Source organism: Psammomys obesus, unplaced genomic scaffold, assembly GCF_907164565.1.
Source record: "Psammomys obesus unplaced genomic scaffold, mPsaObe1.curated_primary_1811, whole genome shotgun sequence".
NCBI lineage: Eukaryota > Metazoa > Chordata > Mammalia > Rodentia > Muridae > Psammomys > Psammomys obesus.
This window is the reverse complement of record NW_026596402.1, coordinates 1,018,219-1,042,997: the sequence shown is the minus strand read 5'-3', so window position 1 is coordinate 1,042,997 and position 24,779 is coordinate 1,018,219. Positions and strand designations below refer to the sequence as shown.

The 24,779-nt window shown below is 38.3% G+C and overlaps 1 pseudogene; it reads right to left on the bottom strand.

The window, feature by feature from the left end:
* Positions 1-19,645: 19,645 nt before the first annotated feature.
* Positions 19,646-20,301, bottom strand: LOC129669371 (26S proteasome non-ATPase regulatory subunit 4-like; annotated as a pseudogene).
* Between the last annotated feature and the right edge of the window lie 4,478 nt (positions 20,302-24,779).

The window sequence follows — 24,779 nt, the reverse complement described above, 5'->3', positions numbered from 1 at the left end:
ACAAACACAGTATATACTCACTTATATAGACCTATAAGATATGATAAAGATAATGAAATCTATACACCTAAAAAAGACAATCAAGAGAGCGGACATGGGGTAAGATTATCAATCCTCATTTTGAAAGACAGATGGGATGCGCATTGAACATTGACAGGAGTCTACTGAGCGCATTTGAAAGACTCTCACTAGCAGTGTTTTCAAAGCAAAGACTCATGACCAAACCTTTGGCAGAGTACAGGGAATCATAAGAAATAAGGGGAGTTAATCTGATGGGGAAAGGATAGGAGCTCCACATGGACCAAATATATCTGGGCCCAGGGTCTTTTCTGAGACTGACATGCAACCAAGGGCCATGTATGAATGTAACGTAGAACCTCTGCTCAGATGTAGCCTGTGTTAGCTCAGTAACCAATTGGTTTCCCATAGTGAGGGAACAAGGACTATTTCTAACAGGAACTCAATGACTGGCTCTTTGGCCTCCCTACCCCCCAAGGGAGGAGCAGTCCTGTTAGGCCACAGAGGAGAGCTTTGCAGCCAGTCCTGAAGATACCTGATAAAACAGGATCGGATGAATGGGGAGGAGATCCACCCTATCAGTGGACTTGGCAAGGGGCACGGTGGAGATGAGGGAGGGAGGGAGTGACTGGGAGGGAATGAGGGATTGGGACACGGCTGGGATACAGAGTTAATGAAATGTAACTGATAAGAAAAAACATAAAATTAAAAAAATAAAAATACCCCACACTTGTAACCACAGCTCTGAGGAGGTAAGGACAGGGTCTTCACTGGAGGTTCCTAACTACTCATCCTATATCACGAGCTCTGGGCCAGTGATAGACTCTCTCAAAACTGAGGTGGGGTTCCTGAGGTTGCCCTCAGACCTCTAAGGGCACACACACCTGCATACAAGTGGTCATACAAACATGTAACAGAGGCTCATGTACAGGTTGTCCCTCAAACTGTAAGACTGCAGGTCTTTATAAATGTGCACGAACGTAAACACATAAATTACAATGGCTGTATGAATTTGTAATAAACATTTAACAATTGTATGTGCAAAAAAATTTCAAGTCTCTGAAGAAAGAATTAGAGGAAGATATGAGAATATGGAAAGATCTCCCATGCTCATGGCTTGGCAGGATTAACATACTAAAAATGGACATCTTTCCAAAAGCAATATACAGATTTAATGCAATTCCCATCAAATTGCCAACACAATTCTTTACAGACCTGGAAAGAAAAATTCTCAACTTCGTATGGAATAACAAGAACCGAGAATTGTTAAAACAATCCTCTACAATAAAAGATCATCTGGAGGTATCTCCATCCCTGATCTCAAGCTGTACTACAGAGCAACAGTTATAAAAACTGCATGGTACTGGCATAGAAACAGAATGGTGGATCAATGGAATCCAACAGAAGACCCAGAAATAAACCCACATACTTACGGACACCTGATTTTTGACAAAGATGCAAAAAACATACAATGGAAAAAAGATAGCATCTTCAACAAATGGTGCTGGTCCAACTTGATGTCTACATGTAGAAAAATGAAAATACATCCATACTTATCACCCTGCACAAAACTGAAGTCCAAGTGGATCAAAGACCTCAACATAAAACGAGACACATCAAATCGGCTAGAAAAAAACGTGGGGAATACCTTAGAACTCATTGGTACAGGAGAAAACTTCCTGAACAGAACACCAACAGCATAGGCTCTAAGAGCAACAATCAATCAATGGGACCTGGTGAAACTGAAAAGCTTCTGTAAAGCAAAGGACACCGTCATCAAAACAAAGCAACTGCCTACAGATTGGAAAAGAATCATCACCAACCCTTTATCTGACAGAGGACTCATATCCAGTGTATATAAAGAACTAGAGAAGCTGAAAAGCAGCAAACCAAGTAATCCACTTAAAAAATGGGGAAAAGAGCTAAATAGAGAATTCTCTGTAGAGGAATATCGAATGGCAGAGAAGCACTTAAAGAAATGCTCAACCTCATTAGCCATTAGGGAAATGCAAATCAAAACAACCCTGAGATTTCACCTTACACCCATCAGAATGCTAAGATCAAAAACTCAAGGGACAACACATGCTGGAGAGGTTGTGGAGAAAGGGGAACCCTTCTCCACTGTTGGTGGGAATGTAAACTTGTACAACCACTCTGGAAATCAATCTGGCGCTTTCTCAGACAACTAGGAATAGCGCTTCCTCGAGATCCAGCCATACCACTCCTAGGCATATACCCAAAAGAGGCTCAAGTACACAAAAAGGACATTTGCTCAACCATGTTTGTAGCAGCTTTATGTGTAATAGCCAGAAGCTGGAAACAGCCCGGATGCCCCTCAACTGAAGAATGGATGCAGAAACTGTGGTACATCTATACAATGGAGTACTACTCAGCAATGAAAAATAAGGAAATCATGAAATATGCAGGTAAATAATGGGACCTGGAAAGGATCATCCTGAGTGAGTTGTCCCAGAAGCAAAAAGACCCACATGGTATATACTCACTCATATAAACATACAACATAGAATAAACCCACTAAAATCTGTAAATCTAAACAAACTAAGCAAAAGAGAGGACCCTAACTAAAATGTTCAATCCCCATCCTGAAAGGCAAAGAGGATGGACATCAGAAGAAAAAGAAAATAGGAAACAACCTAGGAACCTGCTTCAGAGGGCCTCTGAAAGCCAGAAGAAAAAAAGGAAACAATATTGGAACCTGCCATAGAGGGCCTCTGAAAGCCTCTGCAGTATAGACTGTCAAAGCAGATGCTGTGCCTGATGGCCAACCGATGGGCATAGTGAATGGAATTTTATGTAAAAAGGGGGAAATAGTAAGAGCTGGAGGGGACGGGAACTCCCCAAGGAGAGCAACAGGAAAAGATAATTTGAACACAGGGAACTTCCCAGAGACTCATACTCCAACCAAGGGACTATTCATGGAGATAACCTAGCACCCCTGCATAGATGCAGCCCATGGTGGTTCAGTGTCCAAGTTGGTTACATAGTAATGGGAAGAGGGACTGCCTCTGACATAATCTGATTGGCCTGCTCATTGATCACCTCCCCCTGAGGGGGGAGCAGCCTTACCAGGCCACAGTAGAGGACAATGCAGCCACTTTTGATGAGAACTGATAGACTAAGATCAGAAAGGAGAGGAGAACCTTCCCTATCAGTGGACTTTTGAGTGGCATGCATGCAGAAAGGAGAGGGAGGGTGGGATCAGGAGGGGAGGAGGGAGGGCCTTATGGGGGGGATACAAAATGAATAAAGTGTTATTAAAAAAATAAACCTCTTGCTATTTTGCATCGATGAGTTCTGGTCACCTGAGTTCTCTTCATCCTTTTTGAATATTAGGCTCATGCTAGGCCTAACAAAACAATTTCTGGAAACAATTAATGGAGCCAAGATGGTGTATCCCACGCAATTCTGAGCACTTAGAGCACATTAGACAGGCCTGTGCACCACTGAGCCATTCAAGGCAAATGTGCATGCTCATTGCTCCCATGAACTATGCCTGCACCACAACCTGCACTTAAGCTATTCCCTTCCAGGTAGGGACACTCCCACAAACACCCCTGCTTTTGCACAGATGCACCTGCAACCTTCCTCCCTTAGCTGAATCTGAAACACCAACAACACTTAAACTGGTAGACATTTCAAATCTACCTGGAGAATACTCCAGATTATAATACAGAAGGACCCAGTCTGCAGTACAGGCTCCAGAAACAAACAGCATAGGTAGCAGATCATCAAATAAACAGAGTCAAGTATAGGAAATCATACAACACAAATGAGGACATCACAAACTTAACAGGAACACCCAATATCAAAGGATATTTGAATTCAAAGGTAATTCAAAGATTTAAAATAGATATTAAATCTATTCTTATCTATTTGTTATAGACACATAAAGAGGAAAGGAAGAAAAAATACATGCCATCATGGAAAGACAGGAATTTACCTTCAAATAGGTAAAGAAAATGGTGCAAGACATGAAAACAGAATTAGAATCAATTAAAAAAACAAAACAACAACAGCAAACAACAAAGAGAAACCTCTGGAGCTGGAGAATACAGAAAAGAGATCGGGAACTACAAAGGTAAGCATCACCAACAAAACAGAAGAGATGAAAGAGAGAATTTCAGGTAATGCAGATACAATTGCAGAAAATGATACATCTCTAAAAGAAAAAATGAAACTAGAATAGTTAAAAATACAAAATATCCAAGAAATCAAGGACATGATGAAAAGACAAAAATTAAGAAAAATAGGAATAGAAGAAAAAGTTTTCAGGCTCTGAGGTCCAGAAAATATTTTTTTTTAATTTTTAAATTTAATTTTAATTTTTAAATTAATTGCAGTTTATTTACTTTGTAACCTAGCTGTAGCCACGCCCCCTTCATTCCCTCCCATTTACATCCTCGAATCCTCATCTCCTCCAATTCCTCTCTCCAAGTCCACTGATAGGGGAGGTCCTCCCTCATCTCTTTCCATCTGACCTTAGCCTATCAGGTCGCATCAGGACTCGCTGCATTGTCTTTTGTGTGGCCTGATAAGGCTGATCCACCATCATGATGAGGTGATCAAAGAACTAGCCACTGAGTTCATGTCAGAGACAGTTCTTGTTACCCTTACTAGGTAACCCACTTGGATACTGAGCTGCCATGGGCTATATCTGTTCAGGGGTTCTAGATTATCTTTGTGCATTTCTTTAATTTTTTTTCTCTGCCATTCGATATTCCTCAATTGTGAATTTTCTGTTTAGCTCTGTAACTCATTTTTAATTGGGTTACTTGATTTGTTACTTTTAAACTTTTTGAATTCTATATATACTCTGGATATTAACCTCCCTCAGATATAGGATTGATGAAGATCCTTTCCCAGTCTTTAGGCTGTTGTTTTGTTATGCTCACAGTATCCTTTGCTTTACAGAAGCTTTTCAGTTTCATGAGGTCACATTTATTAATTGTTGATCTTAGAGCCTGTGCTCTTGGTGTTTTGTTTAGGAAATTGTCTCATGTGCCAATGAGTTCAAGGCTTTTTCCCAATTTTTCTTCTACCAGGTTTAGTGTGTCTGGATTTATGTTGAGGTCTTTGATCCAGTTGGTCTTTAGTTTTGTGCAGGGTGATAAATATGGATCTATTTGTATTTTTCTACATGTAGACATCCAGTTAGACCAGCACCATTGCTTGGTTGTGGGTTCTTTTTCAAATATCAATTATCTGTAAGTGTGAGGGTTTTTTTTTCTGGTTATTCTATTTAATTCCATTGATTCACCATTCTGTTTTGTTACCAGTAACATGTAGTTTTTATTACTATTGCCCAGTGGTACAACTTGACATCAGGGATAGTGATACCTCCAGATGATCTACTGTTGTACAGGATTGTTTTGGCAATTCTATGTTTTTTTGTTTTTCTATATAAAGTTGAGAATTATTCTTTCATGGTCTGAAAAGCATCCTGTTTGTATTTTGATCAGAATTGCTTTGACTCTAGTATCCTTTTCTCAGGATGGCCATTCTCACTATTTTTTTTTAATTTAACTTTTATTAATTACACTTTATTCATTTTGTATCCCCCCATAAGCCCCTCCCTTCTCCCCTCCTGGTCCCATCCTCCCCCCTACTTTCTGCATGCATGCCCCTCCCCATGTCCACTGATTGGGGATCTACTGATCCATGAGAATGGGAAATATTTTCAACTTCTGATATCTTCTTCAATTTCTTGCTTTGAGACTTGAAGGTTATTTTTTTTTTTCAAACAGGTCTTTCACTTGCTTGGTTAGAGTCACACCAAGTTCCTTTATGTTATGTGTGGCTATTGTGAATGGTGTGTTTCTCTAATTTCCTTCTCAGATCTTTTGTATTTCATAAACAAGAGTAATACTGATTTTTCGAGTTAATGCTTTATCCAGCCACTTTGCTGAAGGTATTTAACAACTGAAGGAGTTATCTGGGTTTGGGGTCACTCATGTATACAGTCATATCATCTGCAAATAATGATTCTTTGACTTCTTCTTTTCCAATTTGTATGCTCTTTATCTCCTTTAGTTGTCTTATTGCCCTAGAATGGACATCAAGTGTTATGCTGTGGAGATATGGAGAATGTGGGCAGCCTTGCCTTATCCCTGATATCAATGGGATTGATTTAATTTGCTCTCCATTTAGGTAGATATTGGCTATAGTAGTTTCTCTTTACTATGCTTATGTATGTGCAATTTTTTCCCTGATCTCTCCAAGACCTTGAAAATGAATAGCTCTTGGATTTTGTCAAATGATTTTTCAGCATCTAAGGAGATGATCATGTGGTTTTTCTCCTTTAGTTTGTTTATATGGTGGGTTACATTGATGGAATTCCATATCTTGAACCACCCTTGTGTGCCTGGGATAAAGCCTACTTGGTCATGGTGGAAGATATATTTTATGTGTTCTTGGATTTGCTTTGCAAGTATTTTATTCAGTATTTTGCATCAATATTCATAAGAGAGATTCATCTATAGTTTCCATTTTTGTTGGGTCTTTGTCTAGTTTAGATATCAAGATGAATATGGTTTCATAGAATGACTTGGTAGTGTTTATTCTGTTTTTATTTTGTGGAATAGTTTGAAGAGAATTGGAGTTAGTTCTTTGAAGGTCTGGGAGATTTCTGCTCTGAAACCTTCTGGCCCTGGCATTTTTTTAGAAGGGATACTATTGATGATTAGTTCTTTTTCCTTGGGAGATATAGAACTATTCAGTCTGATGTTGATTTGGTTTTGGTAAATGGATTCTATCGAGAAAACTGTCCATTTCATTTAAAGTTTCAAATTTTGTTGAATATAGGCTATGTAGTAAGACCTAGTGATTGTATGGATTTTCTAAGTGTCTGTTATGTTCCTTTTTTCTTTTCTGATTTTGCTGATTTGGATAGTTTCTCTCTGCCTTTTAGTTAGATTGGCTAAGTGTTTGTCTATGATGTTGATTTTCTCAAAGAACCAGATCTTAGTCTCACTGATTCTTTGGATTGTTTGCTTTGTTCTAAATCATTAATTCCAGCTCTGCATTTGATTATTTACAATCATCTACCTCTCTTAGGTGTGTCTGCTTCTTTTTAATTCTGGGGGATTTGGTTGTGCTGTTAAGTTGCTTATATGAGATGTGTCTAACTTTTTTGTGGAGACACTTAGAGCTATGTACTTTCCTCTTAACACTACTTTCATTGTCTCTCACACATTTGCATAAGTTGTGCCTTCATTTTCATTGAATGCTAGGAAATCTATAATTTCTTTTTCATTTCTTTCTTTACCAAGATGCCACTGAGTAGAGAGTTGTTTAGTTTCCATTACTATAGAGGTTTTTGTTATTTCTGTTATTGTTAAGGTCTAGATTAAGGCCATGTTATCATGATTGGATACAGGGATTATTTTTAACTTTTATTTAACTGGTGAGACTTGCTTTGGGAGCAACTATATGGTCAATTGTTGAGAAGGTTACATGAGATGCTGAAAAATAATTATACTCTTTTGAGTTTAGGTGCAAAGTTCTGTGGACATCTATTATGTCCATTTGATTTTGGACCTTTGTAAGTGTCAATATTGCCCTAGCTAGCTTCTGTCTAGATGATCTGTCCCTTGGTAAGAGTGGAGTGTCGTATTCTCCAACTATTTAGGTGTTGAGATTTATATGTGATTTATATATTATTAATGTTTCATTTACAACTGTAGGTCCCCATGTACTTTGGGCATAGATGTTCAGAATTGTGATGTCCTCATGGTGAATTTTTCCTTTGATGAACATGAAGTGTCTCTCCTCATATTTTTTGATTAATTTCCACTGAAAGTTTCTATTATTAGATATTAGGACAACTATCCCAGCTTTTTTTCTGGGTCCATTTGCTTGGAAAAAAAACTTTTTCCTAGAATTTTTGAAGGTAGTGTTTATATTTTTGGCAGAGGTATGATTCTTCTTTGCAGCAAAATATTAGGTCCTGTTTCTGCAACCATTCTGTTAGTCTGTGTCATTTTATTATTGATGTTGATATATAGTAGTGACCATTGAATGTTAGTTCCTTTTATTGTGGAGTTGGTGGTGTAACTGTGTTTCAATGTTTTTTTTTTTTTCATGTGAAGTTTTTTTTTTTTTTTTTTATTGTGAAATTATCTGTATCTGGGGTTCTGCAAGCACTCCCTAGAAGGCACACTCACTGGCTTGCAGGCCTAGTTGGAAAACACAGTGGTTCCTCCTGTTCTATACACTCAGATATGGGTCTGCAGGGGCAAATGAAAGTGTGGGACATCTGTCAGTTTAGAGGTGTCCACAGTTTTTCTGCTGGGAATGGAGACCTATATTTGGGGTAGCCACTTATGTTGTCTTAGTCAGGGAGTATGGAGGCTCCTGTTAGGACTAGCTGCCACATCACTGCCACTGTTACAGACCTGGAAGGCTAGTACAGTAACTTGCTGAGAGGCACTGGGAGGCCCTTACAGCTGCCTCAGCTGTAGAACTGAGATGCCTGTACAATAAACTCCTAGGAGGCCCTAGGAAACCTGTACAGCTGTCTGCAGACTTGAGAGATTCCTACAGCTGCCTGCTGCTCAAGAACTGGGACTCATGCCTCTGCAGTCTCAGTTATGGAGCAGGGAGGTTTGTCCTTGTAGCAGTTGTCACTGGGAGCTGCCTTCGTCAAGGGGGAGGCCTGTCAAGAGAAAGTACATGGAGGTTGAATATTCCCCACTCACAGTCCCCCGAGGCATCCTCAGGTGACCTGGATCCAAATGATCTCTAACCCAAGAAGTCTCAATATCTATGTTCTGGCTTCAGCTGTCCCTCCACTCACCAATTTCAGAGTTTTGGATTCTGTGCCCCTCAGATAAGGTTTATGCTGGTCTCCATCACCTTGGATCTCCTTACATAAAATATTTTCAAAAATTTCATAGAACAAAATTATCCCAAATTAAATAAAGAGATGTACATACAAGAGGATTAAAGGACACCAAATAGACTAGACCAGAAAAGAAACTCCACATGTCACACAATAGTTAAAATACTAAATTACAGAACAAATAAAAATATTAAAAGTAGCAATGAAAATAGTCCAAGTAACATACAAAGGTAAACCGATCAAAATCACAGCAGACTTTTCAATAGAGACTATGAAACCCAGAAGGGTCTTTGCAGATCTCATATAGGCTCTAAGAGAAGACAGATGTCAAATCAGACAAATATACACAGTAAAGCTTTCAATTAACACAATTGGAGAAAACAAAATCTTTCACGACAAAGCTGCCAAAAGCAATCTACAGATTCAATGCAATTCCCATCAAAATACAAAAACAGTTCTTTACAGACCTTGAAAAAACAATACTCAATTTCATATGGAAAACAAAAAACCCAGAATTGCTAAAACAATACTGTACAACAACATATCCTATGGCGGTATATCTATCCCTGATCTTAAGCTGTATTATAGTGCAACAGAAATAAAAAAAAGCATGGTACTGGCAGAGAAACAGGCTGAATTATCAATGACTTTGAAAAGAAGACCAAGAAATAAACCCACACATATAAGGATACTTGATTTATGACAAAGATGCCAAAACCATACAATGGTAAAAATGATAGCATCTTCAAAAAATGGCGCTGGTCTAACTAGATATTTACATGAAGAAAAATGCAAATAAATACAAAGTTGTCACCCTGCATAAAAATAAAGTTCAAGTGGATCAAAGACCTCAACACAAAACCACATAAAAAATCTGTTAGAAAACATTGTGGGGAAGAGCTTTGAACTTATTGGCACAGGAAACAACTTCTTAAAAAGAACACCAGCAGTACGATCTCTAAGATCAACAATCAATAAATAGAATCTGATGAAATTGAAAAGCTTCTCTAAAGCAAAGGATACTGTGGTCACAATAAAAAGACAGCCTATGGACTAGGAAATGATCTTCACCAACTCTATATCTAAGAGAGGGGTAATATCAAGTATATATAAAGAACTCAAAAAAATTAAAAGCAATACATCAAGTAATCCAATTAAAGAATGGGGTACAGAGCTAAACAGAACATTCTCAATAGAGGTTTATGAAATGGCAGAAAAACATGTAAAGAAATGCTCAACATTTTTAGTCATCATTAAAATGCAAATCAAAATGAACCTGAGATTTCAATTTACACATATCAGAATTGCTAAGATCAAAAACCCAATTGAAAATGCATGCTGGAGAAGATATGGAGAATGTCAAACCCTCCTCCATTGCTCATAGGAATATAAACTTGTACAACCACTTTGAAAAGCAATCTGTTGCTTTCTCAAACAATTAGAAATAGTGCTACCTCAAGATCCAGCAATAACACTCCAAGACATAAATCCACAATATGCTCAAGTATACAACAAGAACATTTGGTCATCCATGTTCTTAGCAGCTTTATTCCTAACAGCCAGAATCTAGAAATAACCCAGATGTACCTCAATTGAAGAATGGATCCAGAATTTTTGGTACATTTACACAGTGGAATACTACTCAGCAATTAAAAACAAGGAAATCATGAAATTTGCAGGCAAATGGTGGGGTTTAGAAAAGATCATCCTGAATGAGGTATCCCAGAAATAGAAAGACACACATGGTATGTATTCACTAATAAGTGGATATTAGTCATATAATATAGGATAAACATACCAAAATCTGTACACCTAAATCAATTATGGAAAAAGGAGAACCTGGGTAATATGATCAATCCTCACTCAGAAAGGCAAAAAGGATGGATTTCAGAAGAGTAAGAAAACAGGTAACAGAAAAGGAGCCTACCACAAAGGGCCTCTGAATGACTCTACCAAGCAGGGTTTTGAAACAGAAAGTCAGAATCATAGCCAAACTTTGGGCTGAGTCATGAAAGAAGGGGGAGATGAAAGACCTGGAAGAGACAGGAGCCTCACAAGTAGAGCAACCAAATTTAAAAATGTGGTCACAGGCATTTTTTTCTGAGACGGGTACCTTGATCTAGGACCATGCTTGGAGATAACCTAGAGCCCCTGCACAAATGTAGCCCATAGAGCTCAGTTTCAAAGAGGGTTCGCTAGTAATGGGAATAGGGGCTGTCTTTGGCATGGACTCAGTGGCTGGCTCTTTAGACACTTTCCCCTGAAGGGAGAGCAGCCTTATCAGGCCTCAGAGAAAGACATTGAAGCCAGTCCTGATGAGACCTGAGAGGCTATGTTCAGATGGAAGGGGAGGAGGACCACCCCTGTCAGTGAACTGGGTGAGGGACAAGAGAGATGAAGCTGGAGGAGGGACGAGTTTGGGAGGGAAAAAAGGAGGGTGCTACTGCTGGCATACAAAATGAATAAATTGTAATAGTCTGCAGGGAAGAGCCTTTCAGAGGCCCTCTGTGGCAGGTTTCTAACTTGTTTCCTGTTTTCTTCTTCTTCTGATGTCCATCCTCTATGCCTTTCGGGACGGGGATTGAGCATTTTAGTCAGGGTCTTCTCTCTTGATTAGTTTCTTTCGATGTACAGATTTTAGTAGGTTTATCCTGTTATTTGTCTATATGAGTGAGTATATACCGTGTGTGTCTTTCTGCTTCTGGGACAGCTCACTCAGGATGATCCTTTCCAGGTCCCACCATTTACCTGCAAATTTCATGATTTCCTTATTTTTCATTGCAGAGTAATACTCCATTGTGTAGATATACTGCAATTTCTGTATCCATTCTTCATTTGAGGGGCATCTAGGTTGTTTCCAGGTTCTGGTTATTACAAATAAAGCTGCTACAAACATGGTTGAACAAATGTCCTTATTGCTGTATACTTGAGCCTCTTTTGGATATATGCCTAGGACTGGTATGGCATACTCCAACCAAGTACCATGTATGGAGATAACCTAGAACCTCTGCACAGAAGTAGCCAATGACAGTTCAGTGTCCAAGTGGGTTTCATAATAATGGGAGCAGGGACTGCTTCTGACATGAACTGATTGACCTGCTCTTTGATCACCTCCCCCTGAGGGGGGAGCAGCCTTACCAGGCCACAGAGGAAGACAATGCAGCCACTCCTGATGAGACCTAACAGACTAGGATCAGAAAGAAGAAAAAGAAAACCCTCCCCTACCAGTGGACTTGGGGAGGGGCATGCATGGAGAAGGGGGAGTAAGGGAGGGATTGGGAGGGGAGGAGGGAGGGAAATAGAAGTGGGATACAAAGTAAATGTAATTAAAGATAAAATGAAATAAAAATTAAAAAAATAATTACTTAAAAATGTGGTAATGAGCTAAACAGATAATTCTCAATAAAGGAATATGAAATGGCAAAAAAACAACCAAACAAACAAACAAACAAAAAAAAACACTTAAAGCAATACTCAGCATCCTTAGTCATCAAGGAGATGTATATCAAGCCAACCCTGTTATTTCACCTTACATGTATAAGAATGGCTAAGATCAAAAACTCTAGTGAGAACACATGGTGGAGAAGATGTGGAGATGATGGTGGAGAAGAGAGGGTACCTCCTCCATTGCTGATGGAAATGTAAACTAGTACAAAAACTTTGGAAATCAATCTAGCACTTTCTCAGAAAACTAGGAATAGTGTTACCTCAATACCCAACCATACCACTCCTATGCATATATCTAAAATATGGTCAAGTACACAACAAGGACATTTGCTCAACCATGTTTGGAACAGAGAATTCTATGTTTAGCTTTATACCCCATTTTAAATTGGCTTGCTTGATTTGTTGTTTTTTCACTTCTTTAGTTCTTTATATATTCTGGTTATTAGCACTCTGTCTGATATATGGTTGGTGAAAATCCTTTCCCAGTCTATAGGCTGTCGTTTTGTTCTGACGATAGTGTCCTTTGCTTTACAGAAGCTTTTTAGTTTCATAAGGTCCCATTTATTAATTGTTGATCTCAGAGCCTATGCTGTTGGTGTTCTGTTCAACAAGTTGTCTCCTGTGCCAGTGAGTTCTACGATCTTCCCCAATTTTTCTTCTAAACGGTATATTGTGTCTGATTTTTATGTTGAGGCCTTGATCCAGTTGAACTTTAGTTTTGTGCAGGGTAATAAATATGGATCTATTTTCATTTTTCTGCATGTAGACAACCAGTTGTACCACTACCATTTTTTGAAGATGCTGTCTTTTTTCCATTGAGAGATTTTGGCTTCTTTGTCAAAAATCAAGTATCCATAAGTGTGTGGGTTACTTCAGGGTCTTCTATTTAGTTCCATTGTTCCAACATTCTCTATCTATGCCAATACCGTGCAGTTTTTATTACTATTACTCTGCAGTATAGCCTGAGATCAGGGATGGTGACACCTCCAGATGATCTGTTGTTTTACAGGATCATTCTGGAAATTCTGGGTTTTTTTGTTTCTCCATATGAAGTTGAGAATTTTTCTTTCAAGGTCTGTAAAGAAATGTGTTGGTATTTTGATGGGAATTGCATTGAATATGTAGATTGCTTTTGGCAAAATGACAATTTTCACTATGTTAATTCTCCCGATCCATGAGCACTGGAAATCTTTCCATCTTCTGAAATCTTCTTCAATTTCTTTCTTCAGAGACTTGAAGTTTTTTTCAAACAGGTCTTTCACATGCTTGGTTAGAGTCACACCAAGGTACTTTATGTTTTTAGTGGCTATAGTGAAGGGTGTTTTTTTCCCTAATTTCTTTTTTGGTCCTTTTGTCTTTGGTATACAGGAGGGCATCTGATTTTTTTTTTTTTTAGTTAATTTTGTATGCAGCCACTTTGCTGAAGGTGATTATCAGCTGAAGGATTTCTCTAGTTGAATTTTTGGGCTCGCTCATGTATACTATCATATTATCTGTGAATAGGGATACTTTGACTTCTTCCTTTCTGATTTGTATCCGTTTGATCTCCTTTAGTTGTTTCATTGCTCTAGCTACAAATGCAAGTACTATGTTTAACAGAAATGGAGAGAGTGGGTAGCCTTGCCTTGTCCCTGATTTCAGTGGGATTGATTTATGTTTCTCTCCATTGAGTTTGATGTTGGGCTATAGGCTTGCTGTATATTGCCTTTACTTTCTTTATGTATGTGCCTTGAACCTCTGATCTCTGTAAGACTTCAAATATGAATGGATGTTACATTTTGTTGAATGTTTTTTCATCATTTAAGGAGAAGAACATGTGTTTTTTTTTCCTCCTTCAGTTTGTTTATGTGGTGGATTACATTGGTGGATTTCTGTATACTGAACCTCCCTTCCATGCCTGGGATAAAGCCTACTTGGTATTGGTAGATGATATCTTTTATGTGTTCTTGGATTCGGTTTGCATGTATTTTATTAAGTATTATTGCATCAATGTTCATAAGACAGATAGGTACGAAGCTCTCTTTTTTGTGGAGTGTTCGTGTGTTTTATGTATGAAGGTGACTGTGGCTTCATAGAATGAGTCTGGTAATGTCCCTTCTGTTTCTATTTTCAGTTTGAAGAGAATTGGAGTTAGAACTTCTCTCATGCTGTGGTAGAATTATGTGCTGAAACCATCAGGAACAGGGTTTGTTTGTTGTTTGTTTGTTTGTTTGTTTGTTTGTTTTTAGAAGGTTGACTCTTGACTGCTTCTATTTCTTTGGGGGATATAGGACTATTCAATATTTATATGTGATTTTGCTGATTTGGACCGTTTCTCTCTGCTTTTTAGTTAGATTGGCTAAGGGCTTGGCTATCTTGTTGATTTTCTCAAAGAACCAGCTCTTCATTGCATTGATTCTTTGAATTGTTTTATTTGTTTCTAGTTTTTTGATTTATACCTTGAGCTTAAATATTTCCAGCTCTCTGTTCCTTGTGTGTATGTGTGTGTGTGTCTGCTTCTTTTTTTCCCCTAAGGCTTTCAGGTGAGCTATTTAGTTACTTGTATGCTATGTTTCAAATTTCTTCTTGAAGGCACTTAGTGCTATGAACTTTCCTCTTAGCACAGCTTTCATTGTATCCCATAAGTTTGGGTATGTTATACCTTCATTTTCATTGACTTTTTGTAAGTCCTTAATTTTTTTTTTAATTTCTTCCCTAACTCAGCTTTCCTTGAGTAGGAAGTTGTTCAGTTGCTATGTGCGTGTAGGCTTTTCGATATTTCAGTCATTGCTGAGGTGCAGCTTTAGACCATGGTTGTCCAATTGGATACAAGGGATTATTTCATTCTTCTTGTATCTGTTGAGGCTTTCTTTGTGACCAACTCTATGGTCTATTTTGGAGAAGATTCCATAAGGTGCTGAAAAGAAGGTATAATACACTCTTTTGAATGTGGGTGAAAAGTTATGTAGACTTCTATTAGGTCCATTTGATTTAGGGCCTCTTTAAGTGCCCTTATTTTCCTTTTTAGGTTCTGTCTGGCTAATCTGTCACTAGGTGAGAGTAGAGTGTTGAAGTATCCCACTATTAAGGTGTTGGGATCAATGAGTGATCTAAGCTTTAATAATGTTTCATTTACAAATGTAAGTGGTATTGTATTTGGGGCATAGATCTTCAAAATTGTGATATCCTCTTGGTGCAATTTTCCTTTCGTGAGAATGAAGTGCCCCTCCTCATCTTTTTTGATTAATTTTTGTTGAAAGTCTATTTTATTACATATTAGGATAGCTATGCCAGCTTGTTTACTGGGTCCATTTGCTTAATAAACATCTTTTCAGCCCTTCACTCCGAGGTTGTTGCAGAGGTGTGTTTCTTGAATGAAGCAGAATGTTGGATCTGGTTTCCGCACCCATTCTGTTAGTCTATGTCTCTTTATTGGAGAGTTGAGTCCATTGATGTTCATAAATAATAGTGACTGATGAACATTAGTTCCTTTTATTGTGGAGTTGGTGATCTTAGTATGATTTATTGCTTGTTTTCTTTTAATTTTTTTTGTAGCGACATTATCTGTATCCTATGTTTTTGGGGGTACAGTTGTTTTTGTTGGATTGGAGTTTTCCTTCACCTTCTTCTCTAGGGCTGAGTTTCTGTGTAGATATTGCTTAAATTTAGTTTTGTAATGTAATTTGTTTTCTCTATCTATGCTGATTGAAAGTTTTGCTGGGTATAGTAGTCTAGGTTGGCATATGTCTTCCCTTAAAGTCTGCATGACATCTGCCCAGGCCCTTCGTATTTGCATAGTTTCTGATGAGAAATCTGGTGTGATTCTAATAAGTCTACCTTTATATGTTACTTGGCTTTTTCTCTTGCTCCTTTTAATATCTTTTATTTGTTCTATAAATTTAATGTTTTGACTATGATATGACATGAGGAGATTCTTTTCTGGTCTAGTCTATTTGGTGTTTTGTAGTCCTTCTGTGCATTTATGGAAATCTCTTTCTTTACGTTGGGAATATTTTCTATGATTTTCTTGAAAATATTTTCTGGACCTTGGATCCTGGAATCCTCTTTTTCATCAATTCCTATTATTCTTAGATTTCGCCTTTTCAGGGCATCCTTAATTTCTTGGATGTTTTGTGTTTGTGACTTTTCCCGATTTTACTTTTTCTTTGAGAGAAGTATCAATTTCTGCAAGTATATCCTCAGCGCCAGAGATTCTCTCTTCCATCTCTTGTATTCTATTGGTGACACTTACCTTCATGGTTCCTGATCTTTTCTCTTAAGTTCTCCAGCTCCAGGGTTTTTTCGGTTTTTGTTTTCTTTATTGCTTCTAATTCTGCTTTCATGCCTTTCACCATTTCCTTCATCGGTTTGAATGTGTATTCCTATCTTTCTATGATGTCTCTATTTTTTATTTGTTTCCATTCTGTATGCCACTAATTTTGTGTCTATTTGCTTGGCTATATTTACCTGTGTTTCTTTGAGAGCTTTGTTCATTTCCTCTTTATTTGCCTCTATTTGGGTGGCTATTTCTCCGAAAGATTTGTTTGTTTTCTCTTTATGTTCCTCTAGTAACCAGATAAGTAGAGCTTTAATGTCATTTACTGTGTTTCTGATGAATTGGAGTATCCATTGATTTTGGGTGTTGTTGGTGAAGCCATGGTGTCCCGATTTTTTGAATATGTTCTTTTGCCTACCTCTGGCCATTTGCTTATCTGTAACCTTCACTGTTTGTTTCTGTATTCTCCAGTTTACACTGGTACCGTCTCTCTATGGTGTCTGGAAAATTCTTCAGGAAGATGAGAGAGGTCCAGTGGTTTCAGCGTGTGTGTTGGTGTTTCAGATATATCTGTGGGAGGAAGGTCCCTGGGCACAGAAAGACAAATGCGGGCGAGCATTTGCTTGTGCGTGGAATTGTGCCTTGAAGGACAGGGTGCTAACGAATGTAGAAGCCTTGAATGTGAGGGAAGGGAGCTTTGCAGGCACCAAAGGGGTTGCAGGCACTGAAGGTATTCACAGAATGTGGTGGTGATTCTGAGTGCAATTTGCTTGTGTAAATTCCCTGTACACCTCTGTCTTTTAGGCTCCTGGTATTGGGCTCTGACAGAGCTCCAGGTTTTATTTTCCTAAACTCCATTGGTAGTCCCTCAGAGCAGGGGCTTCAGTGTCCCAACAATTCCTCTGTTTCCCACAGTGGGTGTGTGGGTGGGAGGGATCTGATGTCTGGCTGCTATCTTAAGTAAACCCTTGATTTGGGGCTCTGAAGGCTCTTAAAGGTGCACTCACTCTCTAGCATGTCAAATCAGAAAGCACAGGGGTTCCTCTTATTCTTTACTCTCAGGTTTGGTCTTGCTGGGTCAAATGCAAGAAAACGAGCTCTGTCAGCTCAGTTGTGCTGCAGCCGCTGAACTAGAGAGTCCAGCTGCAGCCACGGAACTGGGATGCCTGTGCAGGTGCCTGCTATGAAGTCCTGGGGAGCCAAAATTGTGGTCTACAAACCTGTGTAGTCTGGTGGACCTGGTGTACCTGGTGGTTTGTCAGGTCTGCTGGAGGCTGTACAGCCAGCCACCCACCACTGAGTGATTGGGAGCCCTATAACAGTCACTGGCTGGGATGTCCTGTGGAGTTCCACTTGCAGCCACTTGCAGACCCAGTATCCTGAAGGATGGTATCATGGATCTGGGACTCAGAAGGCTGGTAGAGCTGGCAGCCGAAGCTAGGGGGCTAGGAGCCCTGCCTGTGCTATCTCAGTCCCCAGTCAATGAGTTCTGTGCTAAAAGTCTCTGGCACTGTGATCGGGCTCTGCCGAGGAGGAGGGAGGCCACAAAATGGAAGTGCAAGGGATTTGAACGTTTGCCATTCTCGGTCCCCAGAGAAGTCCGTGGGTGACCTAAATTTAAGTGGTCTCAGCTTATTTGATATCCCCTCTCATTCAAGGAGCCTCAATGTCGATTATCTGCCTTCAACTGTTTCTCCACTCAAGAATCTTGGAGTTTCAAATCCCCTGCCTCTCAGATACGGTGCTCGCTGGTCACCACCATCTTGGATCTCTCCTAATTTATTTGTAACAAAAGCTTTCTTTTTAGCATATATATTTACTTAAAACATATTTTTTCATACAATATGTTCTTATTCTTGCTTTTCCTCTACCTTCCTTGTTGATGTTGGAGATCATCTTTGCTCTGAAGACTAATAATTAAGACAGAAAATACAGAAAAAATAAATCTGTAATAAAAGGAGCACATATAACTGCTAGAAAATGGAAGAAAATATTGCTTCATTCATGGAGTTCAAGAAAAAAGTTTAAAGTTGGAAGAGATGATAATGCAGACAAGGAAACTAACAGACAACTAACTTACACTCTTTTTTAATATTGAACCTATGGGTAGACAGAAAGCCAATTATAATTTTAACTAGAAGAACAGAAGTACTGTATTTAATTTTTTGAAATAGTTTATACATTATGCATAATATTTGTGAAAGATAAATCTGTAAACAAAACTAATCAGTAGGCTATAGCAATAGTTTCTGTGAGAAGTCATGGTGGCCTGGTAAGTAACTTATATAGATACTGAGAGGTACATCTCTCAGTAAATCTGATAAACATTATCAATAAGCATAAGCTATTTATTAGATGAGAGGAACTGAGAGAGGGACTATATCACTATTCCTTTTGATCATATTAAGATGTACACATTCTAGGAAGAAGTGGATACTGCTCTGTGCTAATGAGGGGATGGGAAATATTGGGTGGATATTGAAATTTGTGTTTGCTCAGAAAAAAAAAACATGTAATAGGTATAGTAAACAGCTAGATATATCTGTCAGAAGATCAATACAAATTTAAGCTCAAGTAGACTTAGAAGACATAAGACAGTACTGAGGAGGTAGCTCAGTGGTATAATGCTTGACTAACATGCATGAGGCCCTGGGTTCAATTCCCAGAACCACATATAGAAGACATAAGCCAGTAAAAGGATACCACCTGAAAACTTTGTAGTGACTGACACTGCTAAAAAAAATGTTCACAGAATTTCTAATTTTCTGATACATACATATTATACACATCTGGTTTTCCATATAACACAATGACTTCTTCCTAATATCCTTTACTGCCTTACTTGCCATTCATCTTGGAAAAACTGAATTTCGAGCAGGGTTCCATCTCCATTTCTTCTTATTAAGGGATTTTTATCTCTTCTTTTATCAATGTTTATGTTTTTTAGGGGAAAAACTTGCCTCGCTTTATTCAGGTTGTAAAGGCTGCAGTTAGCACATCTAAGTCTATATCCAACCCCATCTTTACAGTCCCCTGGGCAGACTCATATAGCCCTTCCTCTGCTCTCACTTCTTGTCTTCCTCTTTCTTGCCATCCTTGGTGGTCTGGGAGGCCAGAGGGTCCACTGCATTTTGAATGGATTCATTGTTGGGATCCATGCCTGGCAGATTTTCTAAGACTCTCTGAAGGAACTTTGGGTCCTGCATCACGTCATAGTCATCTTCCTCATTGACTGGCTCGGATGTGTCCAGGGCTGAGCTGGCATTTATGTCAGCTGACTCTGCTTGGCAGAACTCTGCTCCCTGAAGGGACATCTGCATGACTAGGAAATCAGGAAGCGCAGCACGGCCAAACTCCTGCTGGTTGATGGCAAACTTCATCAGGGCATCATCTGAGTCTCTTTCACCCTCAGTCCCAGATGTAGCAATTCCAGCCTCAGCTGCAGAGGCCACAGCATCCCACTGTGCCTCCTCCTCTTGCGGCTGCTGCTGCTCTTCCATAGAAACAGGAAGGGCTAGGGCCAACTCGAGATCAGCATTGGGGTCTACTCCAAACTCAAAGTCACTGGCATGGAGACTCAGTATGGCACCAACTACACCAGCCAGAATAGAAGAGCTGATCAGAGCATCAGACAGCTGGGCCCAGGAGGCACTGTCACTAGATGTGACCTGGTTTTTAATTGAATCAAATACTTAATAAATGATATAATAGAATCATACATCTAAAGTTCTAGGCCAATTATTTTCTCTTTCTGCTAAAACTACTGTTACTTATATAATTTGTCTTTTGATAATCAAAACATTTCCTAAAATAATAAGTAGCCACAAGATATAAAGCTTTTTAAAAATTATTTATTAACTGCAGCTTATTCACTTTGTATCCAGCTGTAGACCCCTCCATCTCATCACAGTTCCACCCACACTCCCTCTTCTCTCCTTATTTCCTTTCCCAAGTCCACTGATAGAGGAGGACCCTAGCCCATCATATCTTATCAGAGCTGGCTACATCATCTTCCTCTCTGGTCCAGCAAGGCTGTAGTACCCACAGGGAGCTGATCAAAGGACCGGACATTGAGTTGATGTCAGAGACAGCACCTGCCCCCTTACTAGGGAACCAACATGGAAACTGAGCAGGTGATCTAGGCCTTCTACATGCATGATCCTTACTTGAAGTATAGGTCTCTGCAGATGCCCCTGGGCCTAGGAATTTTTTGGCTCCTTTTTTCTCCTTGTAGAATTCCTGTCCCCTAGGTCTTTCTGTCTCCTTCTTCCATAAGGTTTCCTGCACTCTGCCCAAAGTTTGGCTAAGATGTAAAACTTTTATCTTCTGAAATATTACCTGTGACTAAAAAATATCTACTCTCCTTACTATTAGGCAGGAATAAATTAAAATAGAGAATAAGTCTTGTAATCAATCTCTCCTGAATTTTCTGAATTATAGTTTTTAATATTCTCAAATTGTTCTTCATTTTGTCTTTTAAAAATGTCAAGCTTCCTAATAGAATGTAAAATCCTATAAATTAGATGTTTAACACTTTGATTTTATGAAAATGTTTCCACTAATTTTTGTTTTCTCATGGAGGTCAGTTGTTTTTTTATTGTAGAGAATTGATTGACCTAGAAAACAACATAAATAGTGAAGTAAGATCATGATGAAAGAAATATTCCTACTCACTTTCTGGTTCTTATTAATAAAATTTATGCAGTATTAGCCAATTGAAGTAATGGACAGAGCTTTTTATTATTTTTAATTTATTACATTTTATTCACTTTGTATCACAGCTATAACCAAATCCCTCTTCTGCTTTCAATCATGTCTTCTCCCCCTTTTCTCCTCTCATGCCCCTTGCCTAGTCCACTGATAGGGGAGGTCCTCCTCCACTTCCATCTGACCCTAGCCTATCAGGTCTCATCAGGACTCACTGCATTGTCTTCTTCTGTGGACTGGTAAGGCTGCCCCAACCTCAAGGAGAGGGCATCAAAGAGCCAACCACTGAATTCATGTCAAAGACAGCCTCTGTTCCCCTTACTAAGGACCCATTTGGAGACTGAGCTACCATGGGATACATCTGTTCAGGAGTTCTAGGTTTTCCCTATGAATGTTCCTTGTTTGAAGTATCAGTTTCAGAAAAGACACCTGAACCCAAATTTTTTGGTTCTGTTGCTCTCCTTGTGGAGCTCCAGACCACTCCAGGTCTTTCTATGTCCCCCTATTTCATAAGATTCCCTGCATTCTGCACAAAGTTTGGCTATGAGTATAAACATCTGCTTTAATGTCCTGCTCTGTAGAGTTTTACAGAGACCCTCTGTGGTATTCTCTTGTCTTGTCTCTTGTTTTCACACTCTTCCAATATCTATACCATTTGCCTTTCTGAATAAGGATTGATCATGTTACCCAGAGTCCTCCTTCTTTCTTAATTTCTTTAAGGGTACAGATTATGTATGATTATCCTATATTATAAGTCTAATCACCACTTACAACTGAGTATACACCATGCGTGTCTTTCTGTTTCTGTTGTACAAGATTGTTTTAGCAGTTCTGTTTTTTTTTTTTTTCATATGAAATTGAAAATTGTTCTTTCAATTCTGTGAAAAATTGTGTTGGTATTTTGTTTGGAATTGCATTGAATCTTTTGTTTGCTTTTGGTAAGATGGCCATTTTCTGCTATCTTCTTCAATTTCTTTCTTCAGAGACTCGTAGTTTTTTGTTTTTTGTTTTTTTTTTTTTTTCAAATAGGTCTTTCATTTACTTGGTTAGAGTCACACCAAGGTACTGTTTGTTATTAGTGGCTATTGTGAAGGGTGTTGTTTTCCTAATTTCTTTCTCTGTCCATTTGTCTTTTGTATACAGGAGGATTCCTGATTTTTTTTAGTTAATTTTGTGTTCTGCCTCTTTGCTTAAGGTGTTTATCAGCTGTAGGAGTTTCCTTGTAGAATTTTTGGAATCACTCATTTGTGCTATTACATCATCTGCAAATAGTGACACTTAGACTTCTTTCTTTCCAAACTGAATTCACTTGATCTCCTTTAATCACCTTCTTTCTTTAGAAAGGACTTTAAAAACTATGTTGAATACCTACAGAGAGAGTGGACACCCTTGCCTTGTCCCTGATTTCAGTGAGATTTATTTAAATTTCTCTCCATTTAGTTTGATGTTGGATTTGTGCTTGCTGTATAATACATTTACTATGTTTAGGTAAGTGCCTTGTATCCCTGATCTTTCCAGGACTTGAAACATAAAAAAATGTTGGATTTTAACAAATGTTTTTTCAGCATCTAAGGAGTTTATCATGTGTTTTTTTATTCTTTCAGTTTGTTTATATAATGGATTACTTTGATCAATTTAAGTACAATGAACCACCCCTGCATACCTGGGATGGAACCTACTTGGTCATAGTGGATGATCTCTTTGAAGTGTTCTTGGATTTGGTTTGAGTGTATTTTGTTGAGTATTTTTATATCAATACTCATAAGGGAGATTGGCCAAAAATTCTCTTTCTTTGTTGTGTGTTTGTGAGGATTAAGAATCAATGTGACTGTGGCTTCATAAAATGAGTTAGGTACTATTCCTTCTGTTCTTATTTTGTGGAATGGTTTAAAGAGAATTGAAGTTAACTCTTTGAAGGTCTGGTAGAATTCTACACTGAAAGAATTTTTTTTTTTTTTGGCAGCTGCTATTTCCATAGGGAATGTAGGACTATTTAAGTTATTTACCTGGTCTTGATTTTGCTTTGGTAAGTGGAATCAGTCATGAAAATTGTCCATTTCATTTAGATTTTCACATTTTGTGGTATATAGGCTTTTGAAGTAAGACTTGATAATTGTTTGGATTTCTTCAGTGTCTGTTTTTATGTCCTCATTTTCATTTCTGATTTTGTTGATTTTGATAGTGTCTTTCTGCCTTTTAGTAATTTTGGCTAAGTATTTGTCTATCTTGTTGCATAGTTTTATTTGTTTATAATTTATTGATTTCAGCCCTTACTTTGATTATTTTTAGCTGTGTGCTCCTCCTGGGTATGTCTCCTTATTTATTTTTTCCATAGGGATTTCAGGTGAGCCATTAAGTTATTTGAATGAGATGTTTCAAATTTCTTCTTGAAGGCACTTAGTGCTTTCTTGGTGTCCCATAAATTTGGGTATGTTGCGCCTTCATTTTCATTAAATTCTGGGAAGTCTTTGATTTCTTTCTTTATTTCTTCTCTGACCCAGCTGTCATTGAATAGCTAGTTATTCAGTTTCCAAGTATGTGTAGGCTTTTCTGTATCTCTGTTGTTGCTGAGGTCCACCTTTACACAATGGTGGTCAGATAGGATACAAGGGGTTATTTCAACCTTCTTGTGTTTGTTGAGGCTTGCTTCGTGACCAACTCTATGGTCTATTTTGGAGTAGGTTCTATGAGGTGCTGACAAGAAGGTAAATTCTTTTTTGTTTGGGTGAAAGGTTCTTTAGATATCTTTTAGGTCCATTTGATTCATGACGTCTTTTAGAGTCACTGTTTCTTTATTTTCTGTTTGATTCACTTGTCCTTTATTGAGAGTAGGGTGTTGAAGTCTCCCACTATTAGTGTGTGGAGATCTATGTGTGGTTTAAATTTTATTAATGTTTCTTTTACAAATGCGAGTGCCCTTTTTAGGAGGTATAGATGTTCAGAATTGTGATGTCTTCTTGATGGAATTTTCCTTTGATAAGTATGAAATAAGCTTCCCCATCACTATAGACTAATTTTGGTTGAAAGTCTATTTCATTAGATTTCAGAATGGCTACTCCTGCTTGCTTCTTAGCTCCATTTGTTTGGAAAACCATCTTCTCTCCCTTTAATCTCAGGTAATGTCTATCTTTGTCACTTATGTGTGTTTCTTGTATGCAACAAATTGTTGGGCCTCATACACACATCTATTTTGTTAGTCTGTGTCTCCTTATGTGATAGTTGCATCCATTGATATTGAAAGAAAGTAATGACCAGTGGCTTTTAGATACTCTGATTTTGGTTTTGGTTATGGTAGTGTGTTTCTGTGCTTGGCTACTTTCAGTTTTGTGTAGTGAGGTTATTTATTTTCTGTGTTTTCCTGAAAGTAGTTGGCTTTCCTGGGTTGTAATTTTCCTTCTAGTATCTTCTGCAATGCTGGATTTTGTGTGGGTATTTTTGAAATTTGCTTTGTCATTGAATATCTTATTTCCTCCATATATAATGACTGAAAAT